Source organism: Euphorbia lathyris, chromosome 5 (assembly GCF_963576675.1).
Source record: "Euphorbia lathyris chromosome 5, ddEupLath1.1, whole genome shotgun sequence".
Classification (NCBI taxonomy): Eukaryota; Viridiplantae; Streptophyta; class Magnoliopsida; order Malpighiales; family Euphorbiaceae; genus Euphorbia; species Euphorbia lathyris.
Window position 1 is genome coordinate 27,400,615 of NC_088914.1, and position 6,848 is coordinate 27,407,462.

Genomic DNA, 6,848 nt, shown 5'->3' on the forward strand with positions numbered 1-6,848 from the left:
AAATCAAGGTTGGTTATGTTGGGAAAAGTTAGAGAAATTAGAGAAGAAAGTTGTTATGTAGAGTTTTCTGATTCAGAAAAGAATCAGAAAGTTAGATTTCATTTCTGTAAGCAATCGTGTTGTACACGAATTGTATTTAGATTAGTTATAAACACAGTATTAGTTTAGTTTTCATTCTGATAGTGGATGGGACCAGTCTCTATTCCAAAGATCCAGCGAGAAGAATTGACGGCTGAAGCGCATATAGTTTGACGAGCCTACGAAGTTTGAGAGAAAGATTGACGACCCGGATCTCAAAGTCTTCGTTACAATGCTATCCAAGTTTCTACTTCTCTGTTAACTTGTGAAAATTCACATTTCAATTAATGATATACTTATTTATTCAATATATTCTTAATGTTGTTATTTTGATATTGTTCTGACAAAATTATTTTCAAAATGATATATTGGTGTTTTTATTAAAACGTTCTATTCCATCTTATTCTTATAAGAACTTTGTTGAACACTTAACAAATTTAGTTTTTATGGATGACATGATCGCTGATCGCGGCTTATCAGAAGTAAAACACTAGTTTGATTAAGGTAGGAATCGTCTCTACGCTAGAGGGATTTCTATGGTTCGAAGCCATTTAATTGAGTAAATTATTATATTGTTACATGTCTATAATCTCACAAAGTTAAAGTTGTTTACTTTGCTTTATGAAAATAAGATCTATTTCATTCCGATTACGGAAGTATCTGTTTTGTAATCAAAATTCCAAACAGAATTGTTCTCTAAACTCGATATAATCTTTCTATCTAATCCTAATTTACCAAAACCTATTCCATCAACTAAACGTATTTCTTTTATTAAACCTAAACACGTGATTAAACCGAATTAAATAAAGTTTTAGTTAAAAAGCGTTCCCTGTGGGTTCGATATCTTTTATTACTACAGGCGTATACCGTGCACTTGCGGAAATCGCTCAACAAGTTTTTGGCGCCGTTGCCGGGGAACGCCAAAATTTTTGACAAAATTTTAAATTTTTCGTGTTTTATTTCGAATCTAGGTTTAAACATATTTATTCTAAATTTTATAATTTAAAAGTTTTCCTATACTAATTTATTTATTTATCAAATTCTGTTTTGTAGGTAGTTTCGGTTCGTGCAAGATTTCAGGTTCATGCGCAGTTCTCGAAATTCAGGCATTGCACCAGACCCTATAGACCTAGAAATTGAGAAAACCATTAGGAAGAACAAGAAAAATAAGAAAAACAAAAATAAGACCCCAGTAAAAACACATACCGAGCCAGAAAAAATGGCAGACCCACCAACACTTATGGAATACGCTAGGCCAGGTGTGGCCGGTGTAACCAATAGTATCGTTAGACCCAGAATCACCGCAAATCAATTTGAAATTAAGCCAGCTTTGCTTAATATGTTGCAAAATAATGTAACATTTTACGGGTTACCTAACGAAAATCCTAACACCCATTTAACAAATTTTCTAGAAATGTGTGACACATTTAAAATTCCAGATGTGGCTGCAGAAGCAATCAAACTTCGCCTCTTTCCTTTCACTTTGAAGGATAGAGCCAAAGAATGGTTAACTTCTATGCCAGCCGCAACTTTTGCCACTTGGGAACAATTAGCCCAAGCGTTTTTATCTAAATATTTTCCTTTAGCAAAAACCGCAAGAGTCATAAAGGAGTTAACATCTTTTTCTCAAAATGATAATGAGACCCTTTATGAAACTTGGGAACGTTTTAAAGAACTTCAACATTTATGCCCACACCACCAATTACCCGCTGAACTTTTAATGCAAACATTTTACAATGGACTGAATCCTACAACTAGGTGTTCATTAGATGCTATGTCGGGAGGGCTATTTATGAAGAAAACATCAGCCCAAGCGAGAGAACTTTTGGAGAAAATGGCAATCAACAGCAGTATGTGGCCCGCGGAACGTGGACATATGTCGGTGGCAAAACCATCATCCTCAACCTCATCATCAGTTAAAGGTATAGTTGAACTTGATCCAGTCGCGATGCTACAAGCCCAATTTTCTGCTTTATCGCATAAAATTGACAAGTTTATGGCACCACGCGATACCAATGGTAATCCAATCCAAACGGATGTGGATTACGAAAATATGAGTGAGATTGAACAGGTAAATTTTGTCCAAGGGCAAAACCAAACTAATAATCCTTATTCTAATACTTATAATTCTGGATGGAGGAATCATCCTAACTTTAATTGGAAAGATAACAGTAACAATAATATTAGTGCTAATCAAAATCGTACCACTAATTATCAAAATCAGTCAAGAGATACGATTAGCACTTTATCTTCTAAAATCGACAAGTTTATAGATGCTATCAGTGGAAAAATAAGTAATCACGACGATGGTTTTAAACGGATCGAAAATAAATTCGATCAGCTTATTAAAAACCACTCATCTAGCATCCATAATTTGGAGATTCAAATTGGTCAACTTGCTAAATCAATTCCATCCCGAAAAGAGGGAAGTCTTCCCAGCCATACAGAAGAAAATCCGAAAGAGCAGGTGAAGGCTATTACTCTTCGTTCAGGAAAAAATTATCAAGGGCCTGAAATGCCCAAAGATGCAACATTATCAGGAAATGATTTACCGAAGTCCAAAGAAGATATCTTAAACACAAATATTTCACCATTTGACACAGGTACTAAAACTTTTGTACCCAAACCACCTTTTCCACACAAAGTCCGAAATAAGGACTATGATAAACAACTTCTAACGTTTTTGGATAAACTCAAAAATTTGCATATCAATTTGACGTTTATGGATGCAATAACACAAATTCCTAACTATGGTAAGTTTTTAAAGGATTTGATTTCAAAGAAAATCAGTTGGGAAGGAATTTCATCCATTTCGTTAACTGAAGACTATAGTTCAATAGTATCAAGTAATTTGCCCACTAAACTCAAGGATCCCGGATGTTTTACTATTCCGTGTAAGTTGGGAGATATTGAATTCCCAAGTTGTCTTTGTGATTTAGGAGCAAGTATAAACTTAATGCCATTGTCTATTTTTAACAAGTTAGGTTTAGAAGAATATATCAAACGTACCAATATGGTTTTGCAATTAGCGGATCAAACCACTAAAAGGCCGTATGGTATAATTGAAGATGTTTTAGTCAAAGTCGATAAATTTATTTTTCCTACCGATTTTGTTATCTTAGACTTTGCATATGATGTAAACTGCCCTTTAATTTTTGGTAGACCGTTTATGAACACGGGACGCGCTTTAGTAGATGTGTCGGAAGGGAAGGTAGTTTTAAGGATAGGAGAAGATAAGGTCGAGTTTAACATGAACAAAGCGATGAAATACCCTATGGAGGAATTCGCTTGTATGAAACTTGATTTAGTCGAGGAATGTGTCAATGATGTAATTCAAAGTGAAGAAATAATTGAACCTATAGTAGACGAGGAATTAGACGATAAGGACCCAGAGCCTTTGATTCGAGAAGATGGACCAGTTCCGCCTTCAATTGTAGCACCCCCTAAATTAGAACTTAAAGAGTTACCCAGTCATTTGAGGTACGCTTTCTTAGGCGAAGGCGATTCTCTACCTATAATTATTTCTAACAAATTAACAAGCGATCAAGAAGAAAAATTGAAAGATGTTGTTAGAAATAGGATAGGAAGTTTGGGATGGCAAATTTCAGACTTAAAAGGAATTAATCCTAGTATAGTAATGCATAGAATTCACTTAGAAGAGGATAAGCCACCTAAAGCGGATAGGCAAAGACGCTTAAATCCGAACATGAAGGAAGTAGTCAAAAATGAGATTACTAAACTTTTAGACAATGGAATCATTTATCCGATCTCGGATAGTGAATGGTTTGTCCAATCCATTGTGTACCTAAAAAGGGAGGCATAACTGTTGTAAGAAATGATGAAGGTGAACTTATACCTACACGAACCACCACCGGTTGGAGGGTTTGTATAGACTATAGGAACCTAAACAAAGCAACCAGAAAAGATCATTTTCCTCTACCTTTCATTGATCGAAAGGATAGCCGGTCATGCATTTTACTGTTTTCTAGACGGTTATTCCGGATTCTTTCAAATTTACATTTACCCGGATGACCAAGACAAAACAACCTTCACATGTCCTTACGGAACATTTGCATATAGGAGAATGCCTTTTGGTCTATGTAATGCACCAGCAACTTTTCAACGATGTATGACAGCAATATTTAATGACTTCATTGAAGACATAATGGAAGTTTTCATGGATGATTTTTCAGTTTATGGAGATTCTTTCAATGCATGTTTACAGAACTTAGATAAAGTATTGTCTAGATGTGAGGAAACGAATTTAGTTTTAAATTGGGAAAAATGTCATTTCATGGTAGATGAAGGAATTGTTTTAGGTCATAAAATTTCTGAAAAAGGTTTAGAAGTGGACAGAGCAAAGACTTCAGTTATAGAAAAATTACCCCCACCAACCACTGTTAAGGGAGTGAGATCATTTTTGGGTCATGCAGGTTTTTACAAACGGTTTATAAAGAACTTTTCTGTAATTTCCAAACCACTTACTAATTTGCTTATGAATGATTCAACTTTTGATTTTAATAAAGATTGTTTACAAGCCTTCAATACCTTGAAAACAGCTTTAGTAAGTACACCTATAATATCGAAACCCGATTGGAATCTACCTTTCGAAATTATGTGTGATGCGAGTGACTTAGCTGTAGGATGTGTATTAGGTCAAAGGAAGGATAAGAAACTTCATGTTATATATTATGCGAGTCACACATTGTCCGGTGCACAACTAAATTACACCACAACTGAAAAAGAAATGTTAGCAGTAGTTTTTGCATGCGATAAGTTCCGATCTTATTTGTTAGGATCTAAAGTTATTATTTATACTGATCATGCAGCTTTACGATATTTATTTGCTAAGAAAGATGCAAAACCACGTCTTATTAGATGGGTTTTACTATTGCAAGAATTTGACATTGAGATTAAAGACAAAAAGGGAGTTGAAAACCTGGTCGCCGATCATCTGTCAAGACTTGAGGATGAAAACGGTCCCATCGGTGAAACATCAGGTATTCGAGATGATTTCCCCAATGAACATCTCATGCAATTACAAAGTGTCATAACTCCATGGTATGCGGATATAGCCAATTACTTAGCTGCATATGTTGTGCCAGATGGATTGACTTACGAGCAAAAGAAGAAATTCTTTTCAGAAGTTAAGAAATATTTTTGGGAAGATCCATTCTTGTTCAAAACATGCGGCAATGGAATATTTAGGAGATGTGTTAGTGAGTTTGAACATGAATCTATAATTATAGAATGCCATACTAGCGCTTACGGAGGTCATAATAGCGTAAGCAAAACAGCAGCTAGAATACTTGAATGCGGATTCTTTTGGCCTACTCTGTTTAAAGATGTCCGTCCATTTATTCTCCTCATTTATTCTCCGCTGTGATAAATGTCAAAGAACGGGGAATATAGGAAGGAAAGATGAGATGCCTCTTAAGAACATATTGGAAGTTGAAATCTTCGACGTATGGGGAATTGATTTCATGGGTCCTTTTCCTCTTTCTTTTGGCAAAAATTATATATTAGTAGCCGTAGATTATGTTTCAAAGTGGGTTGAAGCAATTGCAACCCCGACAAATGATTCTAAAGTAGTTGTTAAATTTTTAAATTCAATATTCTGTCGATTTGGAGTTCCTAGGGTTATGGTAAGCGACGGTGGTACTCATTTCGTAAATAGAGCTTTTGAGTCACTTATGAAAAAATACGGAGTACACCATCGTATCTCTACACCGTACCATCCTCAAACGAATGGTCAAGCAGAAATTTCAAATAGAGAACTCAAATGGATACTTGAGAAAACAGTTTCGTCTTCTAGAAGAGACTGGGCACATAAACTTGACGATGCACTATGGGCATACCGTACTGCATTTAAAACACCTATCGGGATGACACCTTATAGATTAGTCTATGGTAAAGCTTGTCATTTGCCGGTTGAATTAGAACATAAAGCATATTGGGCTATAAAAACCCTTAATTATGATTTGCAGAGCGCAGGGAAAAAGCGTTTGTTTGACTTAAACGAGTTGGATGAATTACGCTATTTGTCCTATGAAAATGCGAGCATTTATAAGGAGAAAATTAAAAAGTGGCATGATGCCAAAATCAAAATTAAAAACTTTAATGTTGGAGATAAGGTTTTACTTTTTAATTCTAGATTAAAATTATTTCCAGGTAAGCTAAAATCTAGATGGGCTGGACCATTTTTGGTTGTTCAAACATTTGATTACGGAACATTGGAGCTAGAAAAGTCTAATGGCGACCGATTTAAGGTCAATGGTAATCGTTGCAAAATTTATTTCGACGGAGCTCCTATTCAAGCAATTGAATCCGTAGATAAATTTTATAAAAATTAATTTCTTTGATTTTTATGTTTTTAATTTATAGCTTTTCTTATTTTCATTCTTTTTCTTTTTAATTTATTTGTTTTCTTTTTAATTTATTTATTTTTAATTTACTTTAATTTTTATTTTTATATATTTATCATTAAGTACAAATGAGTTTTATTCACATTAAAATTTTAGTTTAGTCATGTTTTGAAATTTTCATTAAGTGTTAAGTGTTATTTAGAAATTATATATGCAGAAATCTCAGTTGAGATTTTCTATGTTCCAGGATTTGGAAATCTCAGTTGAGATTCCGAAAATCTCAGTTGAGAAATTTTCTGTCTTTTTACATTTGAAATAACTGTAAGTGATTACAGTCTTCTTTCTTCAAAATTTTCTGTCAGTTGAATTGAAGAGGTATCACTTTGACACCTATTTCTTTCTAAC

At 34.3% G+C, this 6,848-nt stretch overlaps 1 non-coding gene across 1 annotated transcript; it reads right to left on the reverse strand.

Annotated features, from left to right (window-relative positions):
- Positions 1-1,675: 1,675 nt before the first annotated feature.
- Positions 1,676-1,782, reverse strand: LOC136231433 (small nucleolar RNA R71). The gene has a single exon (XR_010689819.1). It is a non-coding gene; the product is annotated as a small nucleolar RNA R71 (small nucleolar RNA).
- Between the last annotated feature and the right edge of the window lie 5,066 nt (positions 1,783-6,848).